Here is a 19,805-nt window from a genome sequence, read left to right as displayed (position 1 = left end):
CACTTGACCAATTGTTGATATTTGGAAAGCTCGTCAAACGGTGAAAGATATAGAGTCTGAAACAAATCTGTGCTGTGCATTAAAAAACATTAAAAAGATACGGTTGCATTGAAAAGGTAGACAAAACCATTCGATTATGATGGACAGTTGGTTTGACCAGTTCCACAGACAGTCTCTGATCCTCCAATAGGTTTAAACACTCTAATTTTAATGATTTCCTTGTGGTGCTGGTCAGGGTTTCAGGTAGATCATAATATTCCGGATGGCTAATATCTAACATAAAGTTCTTAATAAACTTTAGCCATGGAATTTTTAGTGCAAACTCAGAATTGCAGCAGTCCTTTGCTAAGTCCCGATCTTGTGCCAAAGAAGGACTGGCTGGATCTTTATCAGATGTGTGGCTCACTGGTCTGCAGTCTGCATAGAATTTTGCGACCCACAACCTTAATTAGAGAATCTAGCAGGGAGATGGGTCTATAATGTGAGCTGCAGTTACGGTCACCTTTTTAAAATATTCGTACAATATGAGACTCCGACCAGGAATTTGGGAAACCAATGCTCTGGCATGATCTAAAAACAAGAGTCAAGAGGGGTCCCCAAAGATCAATATTAGCCTCAAACAAGTCAATCGGAACCCCATCTGGACCTGGTGCTTTACCTCCCTCGCTTGAACTTATAGCCAGATTAACCTCTTCCAGGTAGAAATTAAGATCAGAACGGTCATAGGTGATAGTAGATAAAGATGTATCCACCATCTATGCTGATGCAGAATTACAACCACCCCACTTTGTTGATTCTGCATATAGCTTAGAGAAATGAGGTACCCAATTCTCTTCAGTAACTGCAACATCTAAATTTGGCGTATTGTCCTCTCTAAAAAAGGGTGAGTTTATCACACGCCAGAACGCAGTAGTATCATTGTTGCAACTAGTATGATGCAATTTTTCCCAGGCCTCCTCTCTTTCAGACTACTTCTGCATTTTTTTAGGGCAAGCCTGTACAACCGTCTCCTATGCTGGACCTCCAAACAATTCCTAGGTGTACTCTTTAAAGCTATTTTTAGGTTTTTGTGAGCCTCAGTTCATGCATGATCAAACCAGGCCTTCCTCTTTACTGGTCCTTGCTTCTGATTGGAAGTTAGACCCACTTTGATTGCTTCAGTAATTTGGCCAAAAGGCTCCATAATCACAGAGGCTTCAGCAGAATCATCCAAACAAACATCGAAGGCCCTTCTTTGTTGGTGAATTAGTTGCTCTAGGAAACCATTTGGATCAACCATAGACCTGTGAGAGAGAGAGAGTTCTATATTCTCCACAGACAAAGTGTGAAGGCAAGCCCTTGTTCTTTAACAGAGTCAGAGTTCAACACTAGGGTCTGAGGGAAATGGTCACTCATTGTTAAGTCATGAATTGTGAAATTAATAACTAAGGCCAGTAACAGTAGAAAAAAAATAGATAAACAATGACACTTTTACCTATGCTACCATCAAATGTACAGGATACCTCAACTAGTCTGTTCCCAAATTCATTGCTAAAACCCAGATCATATTTAAAAATAAGCTCATTTGGTTTCTCGCCATATTCAGTGTGTAAGAAATGGGTAACATTGTCATGTGTAGGTGAAGTAAAACCAGAGATCTTGCTGGATGGCAGTTTGCATGGTTGGATGTTAAAATTCCTCTGCCACACCAAGATTTTATCTCTATTCCCCTTAGTGATTAGAGATTCCAGATCAGAATCAAGTTGGTCTAAAATGGCCAATATATCTGAATCACAAGCATTATTTTAAAAATGTGCTAAAATCAATTGGGAAGAGGCTGAGAGCTCGACAGAAACAATTTGATACAAAGTGTTAGGGAAATTTACTTTTACAATATGAGAAGTTAATTTGTTTAACACATAAATTCAAATGCCACCCTTGGGTCTATCATGCCTTGATGGAATGGCTGGAGTATTAATGTTTTATGACTATTCAGATGATTTGGTTCCAAGACCCATGTTTCCTGTAAACATATAATATTTAAACCAGTCACAAAATCTAACCATCCTGGTAAACTGTGCTTGCTATGAAGCCTCGCCATATTCCAAAATAAAATGCTAATGGTACTAAAATCAGGAATTGTAAAGTCCAAGCTTATCTCAATCCTCGACGGGACCTGCTCCACAGTTGGTTGCACATCTTATAGGTCCTCCTCTATGTGGAAATTATTGGCAGGGGCTTAAATTATAGAAACAGGTTTATACAGAATAGTTCCTACCAATGATTCGGCCTTTAGTCAATCCACCCCAGTAAGACTAGAGAGGCAATCAAATCTATTGGATGTTGCAATAGGATACATCAAGGAACGTACATTGTTTGGATTTAGAATTGGGGGTTGAAATGTTGGTTGTGGTTGGGGAAATTGTTGTGTCTCAACATTCAGCTAGCTGGGCCAATGTAGGGGGGGGCCTGTAAAATAAAGCAAGCTTTAAAACTTAGACTTGATTTGGATTTAAAAGCACTGACTTTGCCCTTCCCAGAATCACACTGACTAATGCTGGAGTTTTAAAAGGGAGCACCACACAGTAACCCTGAAGCACTTTGGGGCCGTCTGGCCATCTTAAAATGTTCAAAAAGTGCTCCCCTCATCCTAACTTTAAAGTTTGACCAGTTAAGAGACTTGTTACTCAACGAGTCCCATGTTTCTTGAAGAGAAGCATCTAAGGTCGGGACATTGGCCAAAATGACCACATACGGAGTAGCAGCAGCAGGAAGATCTAATCGATCCTTGACAAGCAAGGGGCGTGTAAACGCAGATGCCCCAGGGCAGGAATTAGACATAGAAGCTAATGGTGCCTCTTTATTTTGAAACCTGTCTACATCAATCACTGGTGCTAGATGAGACTGGGGCACTAGGTTTAACACTCGGATGGGTAACAGATGGGTAACTCGGGATTCCATGGAACAGGTTGTTGTAATGGGAGGGTTGCAGGGGCTCTAGGGGTATTGACATTAACATGATAATTTGTGCCACATTGTAAATTTATTGAGCCCAATTGCTCTACACAGGTTAACACAGCACATTCAATGGCTTTAAGTCGGTCTGTGAGAATACATAGAGAGGTCTTAATAAATTCAGTCAGAGCATGAACGGATGTCACCAACGGGGGGGGTCACTGCTGACTTTTGCACAGGAACCTTCTTCTTAGCCCTGTCTTGCCCATCAGATGGATCCATGGTAGGATCGGCAGGCCAACTCCTTGGAATCTTTAGATGTTTGGATGGGGGATGGGTGTTCGAAATACCGACAGAATCAGTACTCTTGATCTGCAGTTCAGTCAATTGGGCTGCATTTGGGGAGATTGTCCTTGAGCCAGCAAATTCATGTCCATTCTCAGAACATATGGTTAAAGTTTCCTCCACACTTAAAATGTGATTCTCGATGGCCCCCGTGGCCCCTGTTATGCAATTCATAGTGGACTACCCTGCTTTTGGTGGGGACTTTGCTAGTGCAGAGCATGGATGTTTCCTTTACCCATTTCTGTACTGTGCACCTCTGCTTGGTTCCAAAGTAGGATGTGAAAAGACAATAGGGCCTGTAAAAGCTGCCAAAAAAGACAGAAATGATAGATAAGGCAAACTTAGTATCAGCGTCGTGCTCATCAGTAGGGGACAGGAAAATAGGAACAGTGTACATTCCCCCTGCACTCCACTCAGTGCTGCTACCCAAACTAGCTGACTTTTTACTGACTCTTCTCGAGGGGGACGTTGTTCTTGGGGGAGACTCCAATGCCATTGTAGATGCTCAACTAGATAGGTTCCCGAGGATGGCTCCCGCTGGGGGACCCTCCCGCTTCCAGCGTTTTCTAACAGCTATGGGTCTAATCGATATGTGGAGGCACGCCCACCCCCAGGCTAAGCAATACACCTTCCACTCCGCAGTGCACGGCAGCATGTCGAGAATTGACCACTTCCTGGCCCTAGGCAATGGCATCCAACACATAGACACCGTAGAAATTCACCCTAGGGGTATCTCAGACCACTCCCCGATCACACTGACGATATCCACACAGGAGAAGGCACGAAGACGAATATACCCCATACATGCTACATACCTTAAGATCCCCCAAGTTCGCAAGGCACTCAATAAGATGTCGACACTGTATTTCACTGAAAATGCGGACTCAGTACGCTCCTCAGAGGTTGTATGGGAGGCATATAAGACAGTGTTAAGGGGCTAAGCCATGAACTCAATCACAGGCTACAAAAGGGAACAGGCTCAGGAACTCACCAAATTGGAATTGACGTTGCAGGAATTGTCAACACCGCACCGGAGGGACTGAGTACACATCTACTAGCAATGTACAAGGAGTGTTTAGAGAAGGGAATACTTCCACCAGATCAGAGACTAGCCACTATAGTAGCCATCCCCAAGCCGGGGAAACTACCAGAGGCATGCTCCTCATACCGCCCCATCTTGCTACTTAATGCAGAAGTCAAGATCCTCGCCAAACTCTTGGCGAACAGAGTTTTGCCTCATCTGCCCAACCTCATACATCGGGACCAATCCAGATTTATGCCTCATAGAAATACGGCGCTAAATCTGCGCAGATTACATGGGGTGCTGGCTAGAGCGGACTCGATCTCAACACAGGCAGTAATATTGGCCCTGGACGCCAAGATGGCCTTTGACCTTGTAGAGTGGAACTACTTGTTTGAGGTCCTGTCTCGCTTGGGATTCGGCCCTAGGTTCATTGCATGGATCAAGTTGTTGTACGCTGACCCGGTGGCGCAGGTGGTGGCGAACGGCCATATCTCGCGATCAATCCCTCTGGGGAAGGGCACTCGTCAGGGTTTCCCCCTCTCGCCGTTGCTATTTGCAATTTCCCTGGAACCACTGGCCACTTTAATAAGGACCTCACCGCTACTGACAGGAATACGTTGGATGGAGGGCTGGGAGGACCGGCTTTCCCTCTACGCGGACGACATGCTGGTATACCTAACAGACCCTGAACATGGGGTGCCAGCGCTCTTACATCTCTGTGACACCCATGGTACAGTATCAGGGTATAAGTTAAACTGGAGAAAATCGGAGATGTATGTCCTGCAGGGACCGATTCCAGCGCTGACTATGGACTGCCCTCTAAGGGCAGCTGGTTCTTCCTTTAAATACTTAGGTATCCATGTTACTAGGGACCCAACGGAATTTATGGATAAAAATCTGGGACCTCTTATGGCGCGACTTAAACAGGATGTTAAGTTTTGGGCGGGGCTGCCTTTAACACTACTGGGGAGGGCTGCACTATATAAAATGATGTCCTTGCCCCGATTTCTATATATACTTGAAAATACTCCGTATCCGGTGGCTCCGAGATTCTTTCAGAAGGTAGCAGCTTTGGTTTCAACTCTTCTGTGGGGGAACCTCCCGGCACGCATTGCGCAAACCAAATTACACAGGGGCTGGTACGATGGCGGAATCGCGTTGCCTAATCTGAGATTGTACTATTGGGCGGCACAACTGAAACCCATCAACCATTGGCTACACACTCCGCAAAATGAACCAGCATTCCAAGCAGATAGTGCGCAACTAGGCACGAATAGTCTGCTGGCTCCGTTATATGACCAGAGCAAACTGCGTAGATTGGTAGGGCCCACCAGACTAACCGCGACACTATGGCATACGGCGACAGCGGCATTAGGATGGAAGGGGAGAATAACCAGACTTACTCCACTGTGGGACTCTCGAGCCTTGGGTAACATGAGAAACAGCAGAGGCTTCTCGCAATGGGATACTATTAGGATATCTACAGTGGGAGATCTCTGGGAAAGGGGAGGGGTGGTGACGTTTGACAGGCTGAGGGAGCTCTACGACCTGGGAGAGAGGGAATTATACAGATATATACAGATACAACATGCATTGCTCGCTGCCATACCCCCAGACACTGAGTTGCCGGAATCATCCCCACTCGAAGACCGCCTTCTCACTGAGTTTATGATTGAGCGTGCGACATCACTTATATACCGTAAACTACTTAACAACTTACCGGACCCAATGACCCTGCTGAAGGAGAAATGGGAGGGCGACACCCGTGAGATGGACGAACATGAATGGAATGCAGCGATAGCGTCGCCTAAGGAAGTGGGCATCTCCGCACGATTGAGACTAGTACAACTGAAAGTTTTACATAGGGTATACTACACTAGGACTATGTTGCACCGCATTAACAGAGCACAACACCCTTACTGCCTTCGTGGGTGCGGGGAGGAGGGCACGTTTTTTCACACTCTATGGGACTGCCCCCGTATCCAGGAGTTTTGGAAACAAATACTGCGTACCATATCACAGACGCTAGAGGTCTCACTGCTACCTGAACCACGGAGGTGCCTCTTAAATGTATGGGAACCTACTGATTTGTCCAGACACGGTCAACTCTGGGTCACGGTGGGCTTGATAGTAGCGAAACGTGATATCGCACAGAGATGGGGAGCGGCAGAAGTGCCTACAAAGACGCAATGGTGCCTTAACATGGACAGGGTTATGGTGACAGAAAGGGCGGTGTACTATAACAGAGCATGTCCGGGGAAATGGAACAAAATCTGGACCAAGTGGAACGTGTACAGAGGGGAGATTTGTGATCCCTTGCCGGAGGATGACCAGGACATGTTGGATGAGGAAGGGGAGGATATGTAGTAGACCACACAGAGCCCAAAGGGAAGTGTGGCCACGGAACTCGGAATACACCAAGGTTTTACAGGATAGATTTGAGAGTTAAGTAAGAGGGGATACAAGGGGGGCCGCGTCCGAGGGAGACTGAACACTCCCACGTTGAGGTTTTAATGTGGTGTTGGGAGAGTCGGAATGGAGGTGGCACTGGGGAGACATTTCTTTAATCAGTTGATGCGACCGATAACTAACAATGCATGACCACAATGTGATTCCTCAAGTTTCTTTGTTTTGCAAAAATAGAAAACCAAGAACCTGTACTTAGCGGCAGAATAATGATTATACAGCACCTTTTAAATTAATGCAGTTATACGGAGGTAAATAGAGTAACGTGCAGATTCAAGTTCTATGCTACTGCATGGTGAATACAAAAGTGTGATGGCGGCCGGCCCTATGGGTTGTAGGCCTACAGCTGTGTAAACTTAAAGGAGCAATAAAGGTTTTTGGGGGGGAAAAAAACTCAGGTGGAACCCCAGAGGTTGATCTGCTAATGTATTTGATTCAATTTCGGACCAATCACCCTCCTCCTACTGTTTCAGGAACGATGTAATTATATGGGATAAAATGCTAGCTAATTTTTTATCACAGTCTATATCTCCATGTTTTAAGGTGAGAGACTGGTCCTTCTCACTTTATCAACTGCACCAGCTATACTGAACACAGGCTCAGCAGACACACTGGTGACAGGACAAGCCAAGTACTTTATTGACAGCCTGCTGAGCTCTGCCCATTGGCGCATCTTCCCATACCAATACATCAATGAATTTTGATCTACATTGACCTCTTTTGGATCATCCAGATACTCTTGGAACATCCTCTAGAAGGTCATTGGGCTGCCACTTGCTCAACCTCTTTTTGAAGAGTTGAGGCGCAGTGGCCAAAGCGGCTGACTCCAGAGTGCGAGGTTCTCGATTTCATCCACGGCGGTAGCTCAGCTCAGCATCATGTGACTCTGGGCAATAGCTCATTTAATCTCCCCGATGGCTCTCAGCCCCTTGAAACCCTTGAGGGGTGATATGTTCATGCTTTACAAATACACATTATTATTTAATATTATTATTTCACCATCACCTCTGCACTGGACTTGAACCATGCCAATTTAAACCAGGGTCTGGCCAGTCTGTTGCTGTTGTTTCCATTGGTCAGTTGATGGAGTTGTTGGCTGCTGTGAGATAAGACTGCCCTCTCTGGAAGTTGAAGCCGGCACCACAGAACTACAGGTTGGGAATCGAAGTTCTAGCCGATCTTCTTCGAAGTCGCTGGCTTGCTCTACAATCTACCTCTTACATTTTAAAACATCCCCTTCAGACAAAGGAATGAAAGTAGGCAGAATTTTTTTCTATAATGAATCAAGTAGTGTTGCACATATATATTCTTTGGATGTGAGGATATAGTGTAGCAGCCTTGTATTACAAGCCAAGCAAAGGATTATGGTCTCAAGCAAGGCATGCACTTCAATGTTTTCATTCACACCTGCGGGGGCGACACGTTTAGATATCTTTTTTACCTGGTCTTGTAGGAGATGCAACAATGGGATAGCTTGGCCCATTGTACTGTCCTCCTTGCTAACTTCCTAGGTGAAAATCTCAAAAGGGAGTAGCATCTGTGTCAGGCATTTGACTAGGCCACAATTGTCCGTGTCCATGGTCATAGCTTTCCCAGCTACATCCCCTCCTCTTTGAATGACAGTCATTGATCTGTTTGTACTGCTCAAACAGAAGTTAAAACATGTAAAAGGTCAAGTTCCAATGTGTTGGCATCTCCTGTATCAGGGATTTAACTGGTACTCTATTATTATGCTGAATGGTCTACAACTTCTTCTGGGCTTTAAAAGAATGGCTGAAATGAGTGCAGATTCTTCTGCAGGTGGTCAGTATGCTGTTGACTATGTCTTCTTTTTGGAGGAGGTTTTGCACCACCAGGTTGATGCAATGGGCCAAACACAGGACCCTGAAATAGCCTTTGTCTGACATGACCTTGACTATGTTGCTGCCATTGTCTGTGGAAACAAATCCAATTCTGAGATCTCTGGGTCACAGCTTTTCATACACCTTGCTGTTAAATTCCTCCAAGATGTTTACAGCTGTATGTGATTTCTCCATTGTGAACATGGCCACTGTTGCATGCTGCTGAATGTTCTTAAACTATTCTTTAGAACCAAGATCTGCAGATATCTTTTGCTTTACCCCTGCAAAAGAGATTCAGTGTGCAGTGATGCACATGTGATCAGTCATCTGACAACTGTCATCAGGTGGATGGTGTAAACAATATTTTGCTGCACAGCTTGTCGAAACAACTGCAGCACATCATGATGCAGCGCAGGAACAGCAACTCTGGCAAAATTGGTCTGACTTGGTATCTTCTATTGCTGGCAGATGGCTGCCACACATTCTAAGAATCCCACTCCTTCCACATAAGAAAAAAGGGAAGAGGCCTAGTGCTAACATTTTTGACAGCTTCCCATTGTACAAATGTGTGGTTGGGTAGTTCTGCTCATAAGGCCACTCCTGCCTAAACATGCCCATAATAGTAGCCTGGATTTCTATTTATCTGGGGCCACTGACATAGGCATATTTCTAGAAGTAGATGGTGGTGGTCGACTCAATGTGTGGCTTGGTGGGGCAGTCACTGTATGCCATGGTGTCTCCATCTCACTCCGAATCTTGTGCTATTGTAAAGTCGCAGAGGTGGGTGAATCTGCTGGTGCACTGCTGGGGACAGGGCTGCTTTGTGTGAAGATGCCACCCTCTTCTACCTCATCATCCCCTTCCACCGGGATTGGGCTTGTACTTGTAGCTGATGTTCCCTAGCTTTGATATACTGTTAATAGTTTGTTTCAGGTGCACAGCCTTAGTACAAATTGAAGTTTCAAAAAAAGTTTCAAACAAGTTAAATCAAATGTTATAATGTACTCCAGAGGTGGCGTCCTCCGTCCAGTGACATCTGTAATAACATGAAAGTGTGCTTCTAATGATCCATTAGTCGCATCCCCATGGGCACACTTGCATATCTCCTCTATTAGGGGAAATGAGGATTCCACACAATTTCGTCTTAAGTTAACAGTTCTTTTTATTCCAATCTTTTATGAATTTCTTTCATTCAATGATTCATTGTATTTCATATTGTTTTTTATAATCTGATAACATTGCTGAATTAACTCCTATGCATTTCGGGCATGATGAAGCCCTTCCTCAGGGAGTAGCACTAAAAAAGTCAAAAAATTACTATTACAAACCTAAATATAATGAACTCTACATGATTTGAATAAAACTGGAATAATGCCCAAGTGTTGGTCACACGTGTACTGAGTGAAAAAAGTGTAAAAAAACATGACATCGGCGCAATGTGACAACGGGTGCAGTGAACTCATGCTAGGTGAATCTATACACATAGCCTAAACAATTACATGAAATCCATTAGTGTCCTCCAACAAACACCATTCTGAAATGATAATAATAACAAAAGTAAACAATCGAATATTCCGATATTTACACAATTCAGCAGCCAAGTATTTCGAGGTACTCTGACCTACCTATGTTTCAAGCAATCCTTTAGTTCAAAAACGTAATCTCAATTCAAACATCAGGTTCTCAATAACGGGACGCCTATCGCGCTTCCGTGTTGTTTGGTTTAATGGCTGCCATTGGTTTATAACTCGATCATGTGACCATAAAAAAGGAAAAGAGACTCAATGCCGGTAACTCGACCGACGATCTTCAAAAATGAAACAATATTCACTGAAATGGCTCCATGAAAAAAATACCAAGCTCAAAACCACGAGAACTAAAAATGCCAACCATTTAAAAATTCTCCTGAAAAGTGAATGTGAATAAGCGGTTGCAAACGATAAGTCATGTGTGTGCTGTAATCAATTACCAATAAAGCTATATGTATTAAACAATAAAAGTAAAAACAAAGATTAGAACAGTAAATATAAACAATAGGATTCACAAATCTGTCCAAGGATACAGCAACTAGTGCATTATAGCTCATTACAGATGGCATGCCAGTTCAATACGATCATTAGGACCATTTGGTTTACTGGACTGCAGTCTTTGGATCCAAACATTTTCTTTTTGTAATAAATGCTTATTATTGTCTCTTACTTCTTTTTTATCCACGCATTCCAGTATCAGAAATTTTAATTGAGACTGATGGATCATTAGAAGCACACTTTCATGTTCCCTAGCTTTGCTCATCACCACACCACGTTCAGAAATTTTCGTAAGGTGCTCCTCCCACTTTATTGTGAAGCGTTTTTTCAGATGGGTTGTTTGGCCTCCAGTACCAACACGTGTACCAGGCTTACCTCGGTGATCATGTGTGTGGCAAATGGTGCATACTGCAATGTGCTCCCCCTCTTTGCTAACCGTAAAAAAGTCCCAAACTGGAGAGGAGTATTTTTTTTACTGTGCCACTGTCAATGCCTGAAGAATAACCGGAGATAGGTGGGCATGTCATCGATTGCCTCTCCCTGAGGCAGGGGTTGGTGCAGGTCTCAGTTGGGGCTTTGCAAATATGGGAGCTGGTGGCAGTGCTACCTGTGCCACATCTCTCGGAGCAGGTTGAAAGGCAATGTCAGACTCTTCTGTGTCACTATCCACCATGACTGCCTCGTTGTTGTTATCCTTCTCATCATCGCCTTCCAGAAGTCAATGTTTTTTGGGAACTTTTATTTACCCTTGCCCTCCTGTTGTCTCCTGGACTTTTCTGGGGTCCACTCCATGACCCTATCATCATCATCAGAAGTGGTGCTTGGGGAAAGTGGTGGAGAAATACCCTTATTTTGCTTGCTGGCGATACAGGAGCCATTGATTCTAAAAGAGGAGGTTCAACTTCTTGCTCGAAAGGAAGCTCAAACTCCTGTTCTGCTCCAAAATCAGGCAAATGTATTATTGCTGACTGTGGCTGCAGCTGTGGCTGTTGTCCGCTTTACTCTGCTTGCTGAAATGATTGTCTACTACTTTACAAAAGGGACACATCACTACTTGGTGTCAATGTCATGATTGCAGTGGCTGACTCACTGACAGACATGGTCCTGGGCTTAGGTTGGAGGGGTGCTGTTGATGCAGGAGTGCTGTGCTCAGCTTTCTCGTTGGAGGCCGGTGCAGCAGGCACAAGTTTGCCAAACAAGGTTGTGGTCAGCATGCCAGTGGTGGAAATCTGCTTCTTCTCCTCCCCACTGGCCACTTTCATGGCAGTACCTTTCTTTTGGGCCATCTTGAAGCTGTCAGTTGGCAGTGGTACTTAGCTTCACAAGCTGAAGAGATGCCCATGTTGTGTAGGCAGTCACACATCACGTCGTGCACAGCCTTCTCTCTGGTAGTACTGTGTGAGAGGTCTCTACTCTTCTCTTGTGAACCTAATTGCAAACAAGCAAGAAGAACATCAGTGAAATGTGGCAGTGTTTCAGTTCAATTAGTAGTACAAACAAAAATATCATTTAGTGTGGTTACTTAAGTTATTATGAATATTTAGCAATACAGTGCAGCTATCCATTTGTAAAACCACACCAATAATAAACATTCTTGGTGTACACTCAGGAAGGATAAGAAAGAGGAATAACAACATTCAGAGGTAACTGTTTGCTTAATGTTCATCATGTGGGATGTGGCACTCAGGGAGGTGCAGGTGACCATGGAATAATCCTTAGAAAATGAATGCTGTTGTGCACCGATAGCAGACATGGGGTTGATGCCAGATGTTAGGAAAATTGAATTTTTTTTGTATCAATTAATTTTTTTAAACAATAACAATAAAAAAATAACAAAAAAATAAAATTAAAAAACCTAAAATTAAAAAAATCTAAATAAGAAACAAACTATAAATACGTGAAATTACCCTCAAGCATATAATTTATTAAACTGCTATCTCAACCATCCATGCAAGCCTACGGCAAAGGGACACACTGGCTGGACGCACAAAATGGCTGCCAGCAAGTGTGACATGGTCAACAACAACAACACTGAGCAAGAAAGCATGGGGAGCAAGGAAGACATGCAGGCCTATAGCAAACCACACTGACTGCCTACAAAAATGACCACCGACCACATGGTCAAACAACATGGCTAGCATTGGCCACAAACAAAGAACACATGCAGGCATATGGCAAAAGCACACTGACTGCCTACACAAAATGGGCGCCAGCCACATGGTCACAACAACAAGAAGCAAGAAGACATGGGGAACAAAGAAAACATACAGGCATATGACAAAAGCACACTTGCTGCCTAGACAGAATGGCCACCGACCACATGGTGAAACAGCAAGCAAGGAGGCATGGTCACAAACAAAGAACACATGCATGGCAAAAGCACACTGGCTACCTACACAAAATGGCTGCCAGCCACATGGTCACAACAACAAGCAAGAAGGCATCGGAATAAAGAACACATGCATGCTTATGGCAAAAAGCACACTGGCTATCCACACAAAATGGCCACTGACCACATGGTGAAACAGCAAGCCAGGAGGCATGGCCACAAACAAAGATCACATGAAGGCCTATGGCAAAAGCAAACTGGCTGGCTACGCAAAATGGCCATCAGCCACATGGTCACAATAATAAATGAAAGGCATAGGGAACAAAGAACACATGCAGGCTTATGGGCACTGACTATATAAAATGACCCCTGGCCACATGACATGGGAAACAAAGACAAATGGTGGCCTATGGCAAATACACTCACTCATTGGCCAGACAAAGGAGGCATAGATTGGTAACACAGAAAAAAGATTATTAATTCAGCAATGCCAAAAATGAAAATTAACTCTGCTAAGAAATTTTACAACAATATACATCCTCCAAAGGCATCAAATATAACTACCCCACCTATAAAAACATGATATACCCCCCAAAACACAGCTTGCAATTTAATTCCAATGCCATCCATGGCCTAAAGGATGTTTCAATTCAACAGACACCACAGAAACAGTTGTTTTATGCACCCATGACTAGCACTTGGCCTACTGGCTGGAAGGCTCATTGTCAGACTAGGCAACATAATGAATTAAATCAATATTGCAAACTTATTGAGAAACATGTACTGAACTGTGCAACATGTTCCCTTACAAAAGATCAAATACATGCACAAAAATAACTAGACCCGTAATAAATCCTAGTGCATGCCCCATAACAAACAAACATCACCCTTTTACACCAGGTTTTCAACTTACTTCTGAAATCTCAAATTTAAAGTCCTTAAATCCAGTGGTATATATGCAGCAGACAAGGAGACTGATCCATCCAGCTTCAAATCCCAATGAAAAGTGACCAGGAGAGGGACAAAGCAATTGTGAGGAGCCTGCTGGACAAGAACAGGAAGTTGGAGTCTCTTGGGCACTCCCTTCCTGTTTGAAAAAAAAGTTTAGAAAAAGGCTTCTCACACAAAGAACTCCAGTGGCCAGTTTGAGAAGAAAATCCATTCCAAAAGCCTCTCGAGTGCCAAAACGAAATTTTAGGGTGCAAATGCGAAAAAAAGCATCCGCTTTGCTCCCGAAAGGCAGAACTCAGGAACTCCGCGTTCCTATGCGGATCGTCTGAATTCTGCAAACTCCATGAGCGGAGCAGAGTTTTACACCTGGGCCTGTTTGCAACATGTGTCTTCTAGATAGGATGCGAGCATGGGAAACCATTCAAACCCGCATCTGTCAGCATGTTTACTCATGGCCTAACTAGTTACTCTCCTGATCCCATGCATACTCTTTTCCCCCCACTTTAGATGGCCATTCTCTGTAAAGTCTTGACCCATCTTTGTATTAAAAAACTTTTGGTCTGCTATTTCTTCCTGTATTTACTGTTGTTGACTTTTTATGGTTCCCATAGTGTCCCGTTTTCAAAATTTAGCATGCATGATAGCCCCTGGTTATGCCCCTTGGGCAACTGCTCACTTCTGACTTCTCCTGCCAGGGCCATCTTCTTTGTCAGATCTCCAGTGGCCTTGTGTCCACCCAAATAGCTAAGGCTCTTCTGAGCCTTATGGCCATTTCGTTCTGCTTTATAACCCTCAACTTGCAGACGTTAGTGTGATGTGGCCCATCAGGCCCCACATCATCTGTGTTCAAAGGCCCCATGTTCAGCCTTAGACCCACAGTCCATCTACCCTTTGTCTCACCGCAGCCTCCTCACTGCTCGATTTTCCATTGCTCCGCATCTCTATCAGACCCCACCTCCCTGTTATGCCAGCTCAGCGATCATCATGTGGCGGTTCTGCTCTGTTTGAGTGGCTTTCCTACTGGATGGGAGTTTTGCTTCTTGCTGTCAGGGAGCGATTCCCCTGTGGGGCTCAGGGTATCTCTACTTCCTGAACTTGCTGTCGAAGGCTGGCCTCCAGATACGCTCCTTACTTGTATACCAGTGCCATTTTGCCTTGTGCTTTTGCAGCCACTACTGAAGACTGCTTTGCAAGGGCTAAGGCAGCTGATGCAACTGGGAATGTATATTGACCTAGGGCCCAGCAGAGAGAGAAAGATCACACTCTACTTCTCTGCAATCTTGGATGTGCCCCATTGTTTGACAGGTTGACTTTGCCAACATAGGATGCCTGTATCCATGGTTTAGGCTTGGGTAGCTGGTCAGTGGAATATCCAAATACTTTGAGCCCTATGGCTTATGGTAGTAGAATATTTCTCTCAGTTACATAACTTGACCTGCACCCTAGAAGGTATTTATGAAATTGCCACATTTTCTGTTGCCATGTGTGTCTTCAAAATACAGAAATACTTTACAATTATATTTGATGACTAATTGTAAACATCGTGTAGAGCTGGTACTTAGTTATCACCTGATTCAAATAGCCAAGAAACACATACATATCCCGTGGCACTGCAAAGGGCATAAACCCAATCTTAACTGTCACCACCCTGTTAAACTGTACTACTTCCTTGGAACAATTCTATAGCCCTGTGGCAAAGAAAGGGTAATATCACTTTGCACAAAGTGCCTCACCTTGTTAGTAACCAAAGACATTATTTTGGCTGATTATTGATTAAGACTATAAAGGGTAAAATGATGAGTTTAGGATTCAAATCTATGCATGTGAGCCACATATGTTGTAAATCAACTTTTGCTGTAATTTAAGATGCATTGACTATGTCACACTAAATCTAGGATGATAAACTACAAAGTTATTTAAAATATACAATCACACATGATAACATTGGCATTACTCAGTTCATAAAAATAATCTGATTTTCATAGAGTATAACATGTTTATACAGTAAACTCTTATTCTAAAATCATACATTTTTCTTAATGAAAACATTCTGTTTGACATAGGTAATACAATACATGTGCCATGATGAAATGTAATGTAATGTGATGATTATTTTTTTATTTAAACTGCAAAATTACTTATCTAATTTACAGAACATGTGAATGAGGCCTCAAGATGCCATGTAGAGCTAAATAGGTTGTGAAACAAGTAACTCCAATTGAAATGGTTTTCTGAGAATGGGTGTATGGATGGACAAAGAAACTACAGAAAAACAACTCATGAAAGTTATCCACAACAATTGCAGTAAAATCAAGGAAATTATCTACCCCTCAACCCCCCAAAAAAGAATGGAATAATCTAAGCAGGGAGAGAAAAGAGCACTGAAATGCAGCCAATAATGAAACACACTGGACAAAAAAAGTGGAGGTCGTGGAACTAAAGCACAAACACTTTGCATTAATAGGAGACTTTAGCGTCCGTTTTGAAAATCTCAACAACCCTGTGGCCAAACGCTTAGAAAATTATATGCAGATTCTGCAGCTAAAACAGTGGGTTAGAGGACCCACACCCAATGCTGGGCACACTCTGGACCTTCTTTTTTTTCTAATATAGAATCTACCAACATCCTAGAGGTCAGGCCCCTTTTGTGGACAGACCACTCTCTAATTTCCTACACTCTCAGCCCACCAGCAAAACTAACCAGCCCTCTTACATCATCAAAAGCGGTAAAAAGAGCCTGGAGGCTTGTCACTTCTGACACATTCCAGCGTAAATTTTCCCTAAATGACCCAAATGCCCTAAAGACACTCCTTGTACAGATGGGAGCGGAAAGTCTCCAAGTGGAAATCTCCAACACACTGGACCAATGTGCACCCAGATTAGGAAACAAACCTAAAAGGAGAACACCATCTGAGAAATGGTACTCACCCGAACTTAGGGTACTAAAAAGAAAGTGTAAAGCACTAGAACATAAGTGGAGATTGTCTAAGCAGGACACAAATAGACTGTTATATAAAGCTGAAATGAAAACTTACAATAATGCCATTAAAAACGCTAAGAAGACCTACTAAGCGAGGCGAATAAATGACAACAGCAACTCACCCAAAGAGCTCTGCAAAATAGTTAAAGAGCTATGTAAACCATCTAGCATGTCCCAAGTTCTGCCCCCTCAACAGATTGATGTGAGAAAATCAGGAAATGTTTTGTTGATTAAATCTCCGAGATTTCCTCTTCATTCAGAAATCAACCCCCATCAGCTGATATAGATTGGAAAACATTGGACCCTCATCCTGAGGCTTAATCCCACCTCAGCAATTTTGACCCCTTTACAGGGGAACTGATCACAAAAGCAGTGGCCAATGTAAAATCAGGGTCCCCACTCGACCCATGCCCTCACTTTATCTTTTCTTGGACCATACCAACATTATGCCCTTAGGTAACTTGTATATTCAACAAATTCTTGGACACTGCTGTATTCCCAGAAATCTGGAGAAAAGCCACCCTAGTCCTTCTACTAAAAAAAAGCAGGCATGGATGTTCACAACCCGGCAAGCTAACGACCAATTACCCAGCTCCCATACCTATCTAAGGTGTTTGAGAGGCTGGTAAACAAACTACATGTATGTCAAAGAACCAACGGTGGATCTCACTAGCCTCACCTCTCTGCTTCATTCCCTTTGTAAGTGTTGATAATGGTAATTGGTGGTTGTGTGCACAAACAGCTCCTGCACCCACTGTTGCAAGGTGCAAGCTGCCAAGCAGATTGGGATACTGTGTAGAATTGGAGCAGTGCACTACCAGACATATCTTTGTCAATGACAAACACTAGTCAGTTCCTTCGTATAAATCAATTCTTTATTTCAGATTTCCAGAAACACATGAGCTCCACCCAAAGCGTTTCGTTCAACAGATTGAATTTGTCAGGGCATGAGATCAAGACAGCTCCGTCCTCTCTTCAAGGTTTGCATCCTGAAGTGAGGAAGGAGCCTTCTCAACCACCGGCATTAGTTGCACACACTGGACCCTTATTAAGGAGGCCCACGCAGAATTTCTGATTCACAGTTTGAGACGTGGCACCACAGATACGTACTATCGTTTACTAAAGAACTGGATAACCTTTTTACCTCAGACCTTTAATAGCTCCCATCATATCTCATGCCCTGACAAAGTTCAATCTGTTGAACGAAATGGGTTGTCTGGGGTTCATGTGTTGTTTCTGGAAATCTGAAATAAAGAATTGATTTATACGAAGGAACTGAATAGTGTTTGTCATTGATAAAGATACATCTTGTAGGGCACCGCTCCAATTCTACACAAACTGTCTAACTACCTTGAAACCAATGCACTCCTGGATCCAACTCAAACTGGTTTCAGAGCCACCAATAGCACAGAAGTCACCCTCCTGGCAGTCCTAGATAATATCAGATCCATAACTGACCAGGGCAAAGCCACTGCCCTGATCCTATTGGACTTGTCAGCTGTGTTTGACACGGTTTCGCATGGCCCGTTACTGGGAACCCTGCATGAAAAGGGCATACATTATTAAGCCCTTCAGTGGTTCTGCTCCTTCTTAAGCAATAGAACACAAACAATACAAATGGGCTCTCTCCTCAAACCCTAAATCCATCCCCTATGGCATCCCACATGGAGCCTCCTTGAGTGCCACCCACTTTAATGCCTATGTATCCTCTCTGTCTAAAATCAGCAGAAAATGGGGATTCAGTATTTGCTCTTATGCAGATGACGCACAACTGCTGATAGCCCTTCAAGAAAGACACGTGGACACCAGGATTAAATTAACTGTCTCTCAGAAATGGCGGCCCGGATGTCAGACCATTGTTTGAAGTTGAACGTGGATAAGTAAGAGATCCAACTCTTTGGAGGTGCACACCTAATTTGGGACACAACTTGGTGGCCCCAATTACTAGGAACTGCACCCGCACCAAAACAGGCTTTCTCATTGATAATGCACTAACTATGCAGGACCACATTCGTGCACTGTGCGGGAAAAGCTTTGCAACATTAAAACTCCTAAAACGACTCTTCCTTTGGATCCCCCTGGAGAGCAGGAAAACCATATTTCAAGCCCTGCTTATAAGTAAATTGGATTACTGGAATGCACTCTATGCGGGCATGGCAGACTACCTCTTCGTCCGTCTGCAGGTAATCCAGAATGTGTCTGCCAAGTTGGTGTGCAACAAGAGTAAGTATAGCTTGGCATCAAAATGCATGAGGGAGTTCCACTGGCTGCCTGTGCGACAAAGGGCTTCATTTAAGCTGCGGGGCCATTCCAACAAAGTTTCAACACCATCTTGGCCCCAGAATTGTACAAGACAAAATTTAATTCTATGCCCTCACCCATATTCTGAGGTCGCACAATCACATATGTACATCATGAAAATATCTCTACTAACAAAAATCTAAGCTCAGCCAACCAATATGTTATGATGTACAAGTTGATAGTCACATACAAGGATAAAGCATATGGATAATAGGAGTAACAAATATATATATTATTTCTTGTGTCCAATGTTTCACTTGTTAAGTATTGACTGATGTCATCACACAGTCTGAACGAGAGTTTGCAATTGCTACAATACATACAATTGTTTTTATTATTCTGAATAACAATTAGCATATGATGAGGAGAAAATATAATAAATTCAAAATGTGATTCTAGTGTATCACAATTGGAATACACTGTGGACAGGGTAGACTTTCTCATCATATTCTGACTAGCCCTGAGACTTATATGCAAATGTGTAAGTACTTGCTATTGTACAGCAAGAGAGTACATCCTACCAAAGCAACTACAATACACTGCAATGCAAATCACTGCTGATGCTATGCATTTTTGTGATTGTTACTTCAGAATGCTTCTCTACTTT

The sequence above is a fragment of the Lissotriton helveticus genome, chromosome 9 (assembly GCF_964261635.1).
Source record: "Lissotriton helveticus chromosome 9, aLisHel1.1, whole genome shotgun sequence".
Taxonomy (NCBI): Eukaryota; Metazoa; Chordata; class Amphibia; order Caudata; family Salamandridae; genus Lissotriton; species Lissotriton helveticus.
This window is presented reverse-complemented; position numbering follows the sequence as displayed.